The 13,078-nt window shown below is 48.3% G+C and overlaps 1 non-coding gene across 1 annotated transcript; it reads left to right on the top strand.

Annotated features, from left to right (window-relative positions):
- Positions 1-236: 236 nt before the first annotated feature.
- On the top strand, positions 237-311 carry TRNAP-UGG (transfer RNA proline (anticodon UGG)). The gene has a single exon. It is a non-coding gene; the product is annotated as a tRNA-Pro (tRNA).
- Positions 312-13,078: the final 12,767 nt, after the last annotated feature.

Below are 13,078 nucleotides of genomic sequence, written 5' to 3'. Positions count from 1 at the left end.
GTTAAATCCCCATAAGGTGAAAAATGCACTTTCCTGTTCAACTGTGTGTCATTGGGAATGCTGCTCCTCTCAGTCAGCCCAGAGAAAAATTGCCCTGTCAGAGGTCTTGTGGCTGACCGGAGCACAAAACTGTTGGTCAGAGGATGACCTATTGTCTCAAGAATCAACTCTCAAGAAAGGAGGCTTTTCCGTGGGTGGGGAAGAAGCAGAAGGAGAATTGCAGATTAATAATAGTAGGAGGGATGGTGGCTCAGTGGTAGAGCATCTGCTTTGGAAGCAGAAGGTCCCAGGTTCAATCCCTGGCATCTCCAAAAAAGGGTCCAGGCAAATAGGTATGAAAAAACCTCAGCTTGAGACCCTGGAGAGCCGCTGCCAGTCTGAGAAGGCAATACTGACTTTAATGGACCGAGCGTCTGATTCAGTAGAAGGCAGCTTCATGTGTTCGTGTTTACTGCTCTTAATGTTGTTGTTATTAAATCTTTAAGGGGAGCGACGGTGGCTCAGTGGTAGAGCATCTGCTTGGGAAGCAGAAGGTCCCAGGTTCAATCCCCGGCATCTCCAAAAAAGGGTCCAGGCAAATAGGTGTGAAAAACCTCAGCTTGAGACCCTGGAGAGCCGCTGCCAGTCTGAGAAGACAATACTGACTTTGATGGACCGAGGGTCTGATTCAGTATAAGGCAGCTTCATATGTTCATATGTACCCCACCCTTCTCTCTGAATCAGAGTCTCAGAGTGGCTCACAATCTCCTTTACCTTCCTCCCCCCATAACAGATACCCTGTGAGGTAGGTGGGGCTGAGAGAGCTCTCACAGCAGCTGCCCTTTCAAGGACAACCTCTAACAGAGCTATGGCTGACCCAAGGCCATTCCAGCAGCTGCAAGTGGAGGAGTGGGGAATCAAACCCGGTTCTCCCAGATAAGAGTCCGTGCACTTAACCACTACACCAAACTGTAACTAAACAACATGGGACAGGCGGGGTATAAATCTACAGTCTTCTTCTTCTTCTCTGCCTGAGTCCCTAGAGAGCAGCTAGATGGTCATCTGACAGCAATGCAGATTCTGTGAATTTAGGGGGAGGTATTTGTGAGTTTCCTGCATTGTGCAGAGGGCTGGACTAGATGACCTTGGGGAGATCCCTTCCAGCTCTATTATTCTATAAGGCAACAGTACGGATCTTGATGGACCAAAGGTCTGATTCAGTAGAACAACAATCAAGAAATCTCCAATTCGAATAACAATTTCCTAAGACACTACTATCTTATGCAATATTTATATTAGTATCCAGGGCTTTTTTGTAGCAGGAACTCCTTTGCATATGAGGCCACACACCCCTGATGGAGCCAATCCTCCAAGAGCTTACAGGGCTTTTTGTACATGACCTACTGTAAGCTTCAGGAGGATTGGCCACATCAAAGGCATGTGGTTCGATATGCAAAGGAATTCCTGCTACAAAAAAGCCCTGTTAGTATCAATATCAAAATATTACAATGCAGTGCTCACAATACATCTAGGACGTGAAGCATAGGAACAGAAAGGAAAACTCACGACAGTAATTGTTATCGGAGGCTGGAGGTGATCTGTTAGTAAAAGTTTTTGCTCCTGCGAATATAAGATTTTCAGGCCCGGGGGAAGATGCTCTCATGAGAATAATAGCTGTGGGTCAAGGACATTCGAAACCGGAATACATGGATTTCTGGTCAGCTAAGGATATTTTTTTCAAGGTCTGGGAGTGGCGATATGAAAAGACTGTTGTGTTAAGCCACGTGTGGGATTTACCAGGAATTTTTCCAAAGAGCAGTAATCTGTTTGCATCGTGTCACTTTAGAGAGCCAGTTTGGTATAGTGGTGAAGTGTGCGGACTCTTATCTGGGAGAACTGGGTTTGATTCCCCACTCCTCCACTTGCAGCTGCTGGAAGTCTGCACACTTATCTGCTACACCAAACTGGCTCTCTGGAAGAAGGAGAAGGAGAAGAAGGAGAAGGAGAAGAAGGAGGAGAAGAAGGAGGAGGAGGAGGAGAAGAAGAAGAAGAATTTATACCCCGCCCTTCTCTCTGAATCAGGGACTCAGAGCGGCTTACAACCTCCTATATCTTCTCCCCCCGCAAGAGACACCCTGTGAGGTGGTAGGGCTGAGAAGGCTCTGACAACCTCTGCCAGAGCTACGGCTGACCCAAGGCCATTCCAGCAGCTGCAAGTGGAGGAGTGGGGAATCCAACCTGGTTCTCCCAGATAAGAGTCCGCGCACTTCACCACTACACCAAACTGGCTCTCTAGGGCCCTAGAGAGCCATTGCTCATGGAAATAACACCGATCCAGATGGACTGACGTATTTCCTGGCAGCTTTGTAATTTTTTGCATGACATCGCGGAGGTCTTTTCTGTTTCAAGAAACCAAAGTCATAAATCTTGCTGGGTGCGGAGCTCTTTGAGGACTTCTATAATAAGTCCCTGAATTGTGGTTGATTTATCTGGGAGGAGCCGTGCAGAGGAAACAGGCCCCTAGTCGACTGCGTTTGCACAGACCCAAGTGAAAACACATTATGCTCATATCCTGGAATAAACATCATGCCCCTTTCACATTATGCTCATATCCTGGAATAAACATCATCCCCAGGTTCGCGCATGCCTAAGCCGATGATTTAACACTCACAAATTCATTATTTGGGGGGTCTGGGACTTGCCTTAAGAGAAAGCAAGTGGGGGAGGGTGCGGGAATGGTCCGCCGTAAGAAAATTGCAGCGGTTAATTCAGAACAATATAAGCGCCTCTCTCGCAAACTTACATTGCAGAGTAATTAGAAAACCTTTCAGCTAACTCCATTATTCATTACGGACTACTTGTTACACATTAAAGCAATGATTATGCTTCGCGCAGATAATTACAGCGGTTACCTGGACTCTGGAAGTGACTTCTCTCTAGCCAGCTGTCAGTATTAATCCTAAGATTGCCATTTTGGGATGGTGTCCGGTAGTGGCTGCGTGCAATATTGTTTCTTTCTTTCCTGCCATGCAAAATCCTAATTACTCTTGGGTATGTACAGGCATGGGGGAAATGTCAACATGAGCCTCTACTTGGCAGTATTTTTTCTGGCCAACTGTAGGTCTTCTTGCCTTAACTGGTTGCTTCCATGGTGGACAGCTACCCTCCGTTTATGGATCTCAAGGCAGCTTCCAAACTTAGATTGAGTGCATCCGATAAAATACAATGAAAGCATAAAATCAATAGTTAAAATCACTGTTCCAGAGTCTGAGTGAGCTGGAATTCTAGCGGGAGCTCCTTTGCATATTAGGACACACCTCCCTGATGCAGCCAATCCTCCAAGAGCTTACAAAAAAAGAGCCTTGTAAGCTCTCGGAGGATTGGCTACATCAGGGGTGTGTGGCCTAATATGCAAAGGAACTCCTAGAATTCCACACACACACCCCAAGCCTAGCCAAATGCAGTCCTAAAACAGTATTCGTAAAAGTCTTAAGGCTAGAATACCCCCCTTTTCTCCAACTTAAGGAGTCTGAGGGCAGCTTGTAATCACCTTCTCTTCTTCTCCCCCACAACAGATGCCTTGTGACGTAGGTTTGGTGTAGTGGTTAAGAATGCCAGTTTGGTGTAGCGGTTAAGTGTGCAGACTCTTATCTGGGAGAACCAGGTTTGGTTCCCCCACTTGCAGCTGCTGGAAAGGCCTTGGGTCAGCCATAGCTCTGGCAGAGGTTGTCCTTGAAAGGGCAGCTTTTGGGAGAGCCCTCTCAGCCTCACCCACCTCACAGGGTGTCGTGGGAGGGGGGGTATAGGAGATTGTAAGCTGCTCTGAGTCTCTGATTCAGGGAGAAGGGCGAGGTATAAATCTGCAGTCTTCTCTTTTTTGGTGTAGTGGTTAAGTGCGTGGACTCTTATCTGGGAGAACTGGGTTTGATTCCCCACTCCTCCACTTGCACCTGCTGGCATGGCCTTGGGTCAGCCATAGCTCTGGCAGGAGCTGTCCTTGAAAGGGCAGCTGCTATAAGAGCTCTCTCAGTCCCACCTACCTCACAGGGTGTGTGTTGTGGGGGGAGAAGATATAGGAGATTGTAAGCTGCTCTGGGTCTCTGATTCAGAGAGAAGGGCAAGATATAAATTTGCAGTCTTCTTCTTTGATCCTGTGAATTTCCTGCATTGTGCAGGGGGTTGGATTAGATGAGCCTGGAGGTCCCTTCCAACTCTATGATTCTTTGATCCTTGGAGTTGAGAGAGTTCAGAGAGAACAGTGACTGGCCCAAGGTCACCCAGCAGGCATTGTGTGGAGGAGGAGAGGGAATCAAACCCAGTTCTCCAGGTTAGAGTCTGCTGCTCTTGACCACAGCACTGTGCTGGCTAGAAGCAGATGGTTAAAAAGAGCTCAGAGAGAAAACCCTTCATTTACAAAGGCTGAGTTGAAAAGGAAGTAAATGTTTCATCCTGACCTCTGAGCAACAGCAAAGTAGCTGCTAGGTCAACCACTGAAAGTGTCCTGTCTTTGGTGATCACCTGCCTCACCTTGGCACGCAGGGCACAGAGGGTACAGGAGCTTTGGACCGTCCTCATTCCTGGAAACAAGCCCTTCTTGCTAGTTTCCATTTCATGGCAGTGTCAAGATCTTAACCTGGGCTTCCCACATCCTGATCAGGTGTTCTAGCTGAAGGCACAATGCCAGAATAACTCCTACCTGCTCCCTGATGGATTTTGGCAACAGCACTGATGTTTGGCTGGGAATCCGGCGATTTAATAGGGCAGTTACGAAAGGAAGGATGCAGGGCTTTTGGGGTGACAGGAACTCCTTTGCATATCAGGTCACACTTCCTGATGTAGCCAATCCTTCTGGAGCTCACAGGGGGCCCTGTATTAAGAGCCCTGAAAGCTCTTGGAGGATTGGCTACATTGGGGTGTGTGGCCTCATATGCAAAGAAGCTCCTGCTACAAAAAAAAAAAGGCCTGGAAGGATGTGACTACCTAGAGTTGTGGCACAGAACTGGATGGAAACTAAGTTCCTCAGAAACTTGAACTCAGCTCCAGAGAGAGCCAGTTTGGTATAGTGGTTAAGTCCACGGATTCGTATCCGGGAGAACCAGGTTTGATTCCCCACTCCTCCACTTGCAGCTGCTGGAATGGCCTTGGGTCAGCCAGAGCTATCACAGGAGTTGTCCTTGAAAGGGCAGCTTCTGGGAGAGCTCTCTCAGCCCCACCCACTTCACAGGGTGTCTGTTGTGGGAGAGGAAGATAAAGGAGATTGTGAGCCACTCTGAGACTCTGAAATTCGGAGGGTGGGATATAAATCCAATATCATCATCAATGGTCATGTGCTCTAGATCATGGCCAGTCTATCCAGTAGCCCCACCCTGATCTTCTGTGGCAGCTCTGAGAACCTGTACTCGGGTGGAATTCTAGCAGGGGCTCCTTTGCATATTAGACAACACCCCCTGATATAGCCAATCCACTAAGAACTTACAACGCTCTTTTTTGAAAGCTCTTGGAGGATCGGCTACATTAGGAGTGCGTGGCCTAATATGCAAAGGAGCTCCTGCTAGAATCCCACCCCTGCCCGTAGTTATCCCAGAAGTCCTCATGCAACAGCAGTCTATGTATGCATGCCCTACATCTCCCCAGATGGCTCACTAAAAAGGTCTCTGCTCGGTGTTGCTTCTTTGCCTTACTGTCTTGACCTTTTTCCTGCACGATGCCTTCCCCTGATTTATTCTACCTGCTTTCATGCCTCGCTCAGCTGACGCCAGAAACATTGCTTCGGCTGCCTCAGCCTCAGAGTTCATGCAAAGCCTGAAATTGACAGTTTGGGGCCAGGATGTTTGAAGGTCCTTCTTCTTAACAATCGTAGAATCATAGAGTTGGAAGGGACCCCCAGGGTCATCTCATCCAACCTCTTGCAAAATGCAGGAAATTCACAAATACCTCCCCCCAGGGCTTTTATTTGTAGCAGGAAGTCCTTTGCATATTAGGCCACACACCCCTGATGTAGCCAATCCTCTTGGAACTTACAGGAATCTTAGTACAGTGCCTACTGTAAGCTCCAGGAGAATTGACTACATCAGGGGGCGTAGCCTAATATGCAAAGGAGTTCCTGCTACAAGAAAATGCCCGGAGAATCTCTCATACATTTTTTTAAAAAAATCTCCCCTAAGGTCCCCAAAGCCTTGAGTACAAAAAAATTAAAAAAAAAACCCAACCCTGTCTATCCCTAAAATCACAGGATCATTATTGCTGTCAGATGGCCATCTAGCCTCTGCTTAAAAACCTCCCAGGAAGGAGAGCCCACCACCTCCTGAGGAAGCCTTTCCACCGAGGAACTGCTCTAACCATCAGGAAGTTCTTCCTAATGTTGATCCGGAAGCTCTTCTGATTTCATTTCAACCCATTGGTTCTGGCCCTACCTTGTGGAGCAACAGAAAACGATTCTGCACCATCCTCTAGATCAGGGGTGGCCAACGGTAGCTCTCCAGATGTTTTTTGCCTACAACTCCCATCAGCCGCAGCCAGCATGGCCAATGGCTGGGGCTGATGGGAGTTGTAGGCAAAAAAACATCTGGAGAGCTACCGTTGGCCACCCCTGCTCTAGATGACAGCCCTTCAAGGACTAGAAGAGGGTGATCGTATCACCGTTCAGCTGCCTCCCCTCCAGGCTAAACATACCCAGCTCTTTCAGCCTTTCTTCGTGGGACTTGATCTTGGAGCTATCACGATTCTGAGATTAGCTATGGAGTCCCAGCTTTGAGGGCAGCCATGCTGATGGGGGCCAGGCATGACAGGGTTCCCTTTCCCCTGGGAAGGGACATAGCTCAAGAGCAGAGTGTCTTTTTTTGCACATAGAAAATGACCAAAGCCTAATGACATAGACATCAGCTAAAAAATTGAAACCAGGGGTCATTTCATCACCAGAATATGTAGTACTCAAGGTCACCCAGTGAGCTTCCATCATACAAGTGGGGATTTGAACCCAGTTCTCCCAGATACCAGTCTGACAACCGCTAGACCACACTGGTTATCTTGGTGGTGCACTCATCGGAGAGCTGGAAATTGGTGGCAGTTCCCATCTCTATGTATGCCAAATGGCAGAGCTGGACTTCATACTATATGCTGTGTGAAATGGCCCTTTTGTTGAAGCGGGAACTCAGGGGAGAAAGGCCACCAGACTTACTTGTGGCTGATAGCGTTGGCTCACACGGATCTTTAGTTCAGACAGTTTCCTCGGGGCCAAGGGCCGTGCCTCTCAATCAGGATAATTGTCTTAGTTAACATGCTTTCCTTATCGCAGTTCTGATTGAAGAAGAAGAAGACTGCAGATTTATACCCTGCCTTTTTCTCTGAGTTTTGCTGTTAGCCGCCCTGAGCCGCTTGGTCGCGGAGGGCGGGATACAAATAAAATGTGACTGACTGACTGAATCAGGGTCTCAGTGGCTTACAAGCTCCTTAGGAGAGCCAGTTTGGTGTAGTGGTTAAGTGTGCAGACTCTTATCTGGGAGAACCGGGTTTGATTCCCCACTCCTCCACTTGCACCTGCTGGAATGGCCTTGGGTCAGCCATAGCTCTGGCAGAGGTTGTCCTTGAAAGGGCAGCTGCTGTGAGAGCCCTCTCCAGCCCCACCCACCTCACAGGGTATCTGTTGTGGGGGAGGAAGGTAAAGGAGATTGTGATCCGCTCTGAGACTCTTTGGAGTGGAGGGTGGTGTCAGAACTGGAAGAACTCCAAACGAGGCCCAAGACTTTGTTACAAAAGTATAGGCGTTTATTGAGAACTACAGAGCTGAAGGTACAGGATAACACTGATACCGAAAGTTAGCATTGGTTACATTTTATGCGGTTATGGTGACAACAATAAAACGATCTTTCACATGGCTAGAGACAACTGTCTGTTTCTCAGGGTCTGTTATCAGTAAGGGAGGATGGAGTCCTGCTGAGAAAGCCTGACCGGCCCGGCTTCAAAGGGGCACCTGCAGATGTTGACCAGAGGCTATCTGTCACCCTTCAATGATCACAGTTTGTTTGAAATGCACAAGAATGCTGGTTAGTGACTGAAGCAAAGTTGCATGGGTTAGTGTCTGGTTACAATATGGAGTCACATAGGCTAACAGCATATAGGAAAGTTACAAGTTCTGACATACTGCCCCCCCCCTAAGCTTTCGCCCTGGGCTTGTGTGGGTACAGTAGGTGGAATTTCTTAAGCAATCATGGCGCTGATACATCGCTAGCTTTGACCCACTCGTCACAGCTTGGGGGAAAGTACTTCCAGCGGATTAAGTAGTACAGCACCCCTCGCTGGACCCTGGAGTCCAGGATCTCCTGGACCTCATGGTGGCTCTGGCCCTTCACTCGTGTAGGAGGTGGCTCGGGAGGGCGAGGGTGCCAGGACGTAGCCCCAGGATCTTTGCGAAGAAGGCTGCAATGAAAAACAGGATGGATCTTACTCAACAATTTTGGTAGCTCCAATTCCACCGTCACACTGTTAATCACTCGCTTTATTTTAAACAGGCCCAAATACTTGTAGGCTAGCTTCCAGCAAGCCTGCGGCAGTGGAAGGTTTTTGATTGACAGAAAGACTTTCTCTCCTTCCCTGAACTCCCACTGGGGGGAGTGTTTTTTGTCAAACTGCCGTTTATATTCTTCCTTGGCTTTTTCTAAGTTCTCCTGGATCACTGCCCACCCCTGCCGAACCCCTTCCCACCATTGTTGACAAGAAGTTTGCTTGGGCTCCCCCGCGGGTAGGGGGAGATGGGGGAAGGGCTTGCCCTCATAGCCATTCACTATCTGGAATGGGGAAGTCCTTGTGGAGCTATGCAGGCTGTTGTTGTACCCATATTCGGCAAAGGCCAGCAGTTCCACCCAGTTTGACTGCTGGAAGTTGACATAGCACCTGAGATATTGCTCAAGAAGCCCGTTCACTCTCTCTGTCTGTCTGTCCATCTGCGGGTGGTAGGCTGAGCTGAGTCCCTGCCCTATCCCCGCGATCTTGCAAAACTCCCGCCAGAAGTTGGCAACGAATTGTGGCCCGCGGTCACTAATGACCTTATCTGGGAACGAGTGGAGGATATAAATCCAATATCTTCATCTTCTTCTTTATCTCCTTCTCTCAGAACAGACACCCTGGGAGGGGGGTGGGGCTGAGAGAGTTCTCCCAGAAGCTGCCCTTTCAAGGACAACTCTAAGAGAGCTATGGCTGACCCAAGGCCATTCCAGCAGCTGCAAGTGGAGGAGTGGGTAATCAAACCCAGTTCTCCCAGATAAGAGTCCATGCACTTAGCCACTACACCAACCTAGAATAATAGAATCATAAGAGTTGGAAGGGACCTCTAGGGTCATCTAGTCCAACCCCCTGCACAATGCAGGAAACTCACAAACACTTCCCCCTAAATTCACAGGATCTTCATTGCTGTCAGATGGCCATGTAGCCTCTGTTTAAAAATCTCCAAGGAAGGAGAGCCCACCACCTCCCGAGGAAGCCTGTTCCACTGAGGAATCGCTCTAGCAGTCAGGAAGTTCTTCCTAATGTTGAGCTGGAAACTCTTTTGATTTAATTTCAACCTATTGGTTCTGGTTCTACCTTCCAGGGCCACAGAAAACAATTCCGCCCCATCCTCTAGAAGACAGTCCTTCAAGTCCTTGAAGATGGTGATCATATCACCCCTCAGCCGCCTCCTCTCCAGGCTAAACACGCACCAGCTCCTTCAACCTTTCTTCATAGGACTTGGTCTCCAGGCCCCTCACCATCTTCGTCACCCTCCTCTGGACCCGTTCCAGCTTGTCTAGATCCTTCTTAAAATGCGGTGCCCAAAACTGAACACAAGACTCCAGGCGAGGTCTTACCAGAGCAGAGTAAAGCGATACCATCACATCACATGATCTGGATTCTAAACTTCAGAGGATACAGCCCAAAATTGCATTTGCCTTTTTAGCCACCGCATCTCTTTAAAGAGCTCCAGCCATCTGTTGTGGAGGGAAGATGGGGCTTTTCTCAGCAGTCTGTGACTCATTCCAAATAGCAGCCTGCTGCTTTCTCCAAAGGGCTCTTCCTCCACCACGCTGGAGGGACAGGCTGCCTCTTGACAAGCAAAGGGAAACAGTCATACCAGGGAAGAAAAAGGAGGTGGCAGTTTCCTGAGAAGCCGGGGAGTATGTGTGGGTTCCTTGGTAAAGCGAGGCAGCTTTTCCAACACTCCTCTGTGAGCCTGCCAGGGAAGAAAAACACCACTCACTCTCTCCCCGCCCCCCCGCCTCCTAATTGCTGTTTATTTCCTCAGCCATGTATTAGGATAATTAGCAATGTGGGGGGGGGGGCTCAGTGGTAAGCAGAAGGTCCCAGGTTCAGTCCCCAGCATGCCCAGTTAAAAGAACCAGGCTGTAGGGGATGGGAAAGACCTCTGCCTGAGACCCTGGAGAGCGGCTGCCAGTCTAAATAGACAATACTGACCTTGATGGACCTCAGCAGTTCTCGAGGGCAAGTACAAGGAGATCCCTTTTTCGCAAAGGCTTTGCCACTGTGCTTAGGGGAAGTCGAATCCACTACGCACATTATTCTTAGATGTTCTCCATATAAAGAAGAAGAAGATGATATTGGATTTATATCCCGACCTCCACTCTGAATCTCAGAGTCTCAGAGCGGCTCACAATCTCCTTTCTCTCCACCCTACTCCCCACAACAGACACCCTGAGGTGGGTGGGGCTGAGAGGGCTCTCCAGGCAGCTGCCCATTCCAGCAGGTGCAAGTGGAGGAGTGGGGAACCAAACCCGGTTCTCCCAGATAAGAGTCTGCGCACTTAACCACTATGCCAAACTGACCCATGTGAAGTATATAGAGCCTATATTAAGGGCAAATTCTGGGCTGCTGGAATCAGAATGTCTTAATCTCATGCTTTCGGATGAAAACCAGTTCATTTCCAAAGCTGTTGCCAAGTTCTGTGCTGGCTGCTATAACATCCGAAAGACTAATTTTACTGCTTCTCAGTTTTAAGGTGTTCTGTTTTAACTTGCATCTTGATGTAGTTCTTATACTGAACATATTAAGACAATTGTCTATCCTAATACTTATTATAGCATAGATTTTATCTTTTATGTTGAAACTTTTAAATTCTTGTATTTCAAGTGGTCTGTGACCATAAATAAACAGTCTGTCTGTCTGTCTTAAATGGAGGGTCTGAGATTCAATGGTTGAGCCTCTGCTTGGCATGCAGAAGATCCAGGTTCAATCTCCGGCATCTCCAGTATAAAAGGACCAGGCTGAAGGTGATGGGAAAGACCTTCTCCGCCAGAGTCCCTGGAGAACTGCTGCCAGTCTGAGTAGACAGTATTGACCTGGATGGACCAACAGCCTGATTCAGTATAAGGCAGCAAGATGTGTTCAGTATTGAGGAGGAGCTGTGGCTCAGTGGTAGAGCATCTGCTTGGCATGCAGAAGGTCCCCAGGTACTAAGGTGTTGCTTTGTCTCCCTCACACCAAACTCTTCTGCCATGTACCATCTTCTCCTTTCTCTGCTGGAATGGCCTTGGGTCAGCCATAGCTCTTATAGGAGTTGTCCTTGAAAGAGCAGCTGCTGAAAGAGTTCTCTCAGCCCCACATACCTCACAGGGTGTCTGTTGTGGGGGGGGGGGAGGTAAAGGAGATTGTGACCTCTCTCAGACTCTGAAATTCGGAGTAGAGGGCAGAATGTAAATCCAATATCATCATCTTCATCTTCTTCTTTTCCTTCTTCTCCTTCTCCTTCTTCAGATACCTGCACACAAAGGCTTATGACGTGAATAAAACGTTGTTGATCTTAAAAGTGCCACTGGATTCTGAGATTCTCTTGAGAGGGCTTCTAGTGTCCTGGCCCCACCGGTGGATCTCCTGATGGCACTTTTTTTTTTTTTTTGCCACTGTGTGATACAGAATGTTGGACTGAATGGACCATTGGCCTGATCCAACATGGTTTCTCTTATGTTCTTATGATTCAGAGTATAGAGTGGGATATAAATCCAATTTCTTCTTCTTCTTCTTTTTCTCTTTGCCACTCACATGCAGCGTCCTCTTTGTTGGTTTCTCACTTGATGTTGGCATCAGGGATGCGGGATTTCCCATGCGGGCTTGGCCATCCTCTTATCCCGATGCCAGTTTGGATGGGCTGTGGCAGCACTGACCTTGCAAAGGCTCTGGATAATCCTGACCAGATAACACTTCCTTGCAGTACAGGAAGGATTTCCTGACCAAGGAGGAAGTGAAGGGTTTATCTACCTATATGGTTTTGGGGAGTCCTGGTGGGTCCAGATAGGGGAAAATCCACCTAGAGAGCCAATGTGGTATAGCGGGTAAGAACAGTGGATTCTCATCTGGGAAATTGGGTTTGATTCTCCACTCCTGTTCTGCATGAAGCCTGCTGGGTGACCTTGGGCCAGTCCCAATTCTCTCAAAACTCTCTCAGCCTCACCTGCCTCACAAGGTGCTGGTTGTGGAGAGAGGAAAGGAAAGTGTACGCAGTTTTGAGATTCCTTAGGATAGAGGAAACTGGGGTATTAAAAACCAATTCCACTCTAGACCTTTAACCCCCTTGGTTCAGCCCTGTCCCCAAACTGATTATCTACACTTGAATCATAGACTCAGAGTTGGTTTCTGTGGTTCTAGTGTAGAATGTCATTTTGGGAGGAGGGCTGAACCCGGATTAACGGTCTTGCGCGGAACCGACTTCTTCTCTTTCCTACTCATGTAAAACCTTCCCTTCTATCAACCAGTCATGGTCCACTCACCCCCGTGGAGCTTATGTTCAAAGGGGGCTCCGCTCTGATCACCATGGAATATGACCCACCATCAGAGAGGATCTGAAAAAGGTGGCGTAACAGTCTCCAAAACAAACATAAGAATGCATTGACATGGTACAAGCTTTGACAAATCTTGGCTACTCAGGGCTTGGTTGCTTTTGGAACCCTTGAGATCACTCTCTCTCCCTCTCACACACACACACACACACACACACACACACACACACACGTGATGTGTGTGTGGTATGGTGTCTCCTGCTTGCTTGGGAATCAAGTGCGTCTGTTCCACAGTTGTTCTGATTGAGTCTGTGGGGGTGGGACTGAAGCCCAAACGCTCA

Source organism: Heteronotia binoei, chromosome 19 (genome assembly GCF_032191835.1).
Source record: "Heteronotia binoei isolate CCM8104 ecotype False Entrance Well chromosome 19, APGP_CSIRO_Hbin_v1, whole genome shotgun sequence".
Classification (NCBI taxonomy): Eukaryota; Metazoa; Chordata; class Lepidosauria; order Squamata; family Gekkonidae; genus Heteronotia; species Heteronotia binoei.
The sequence above is the reverse complement of the archived record's forward strand: the minus strand, read 5'-3'. Positions and strand labels throughout refer to the sequence as shown.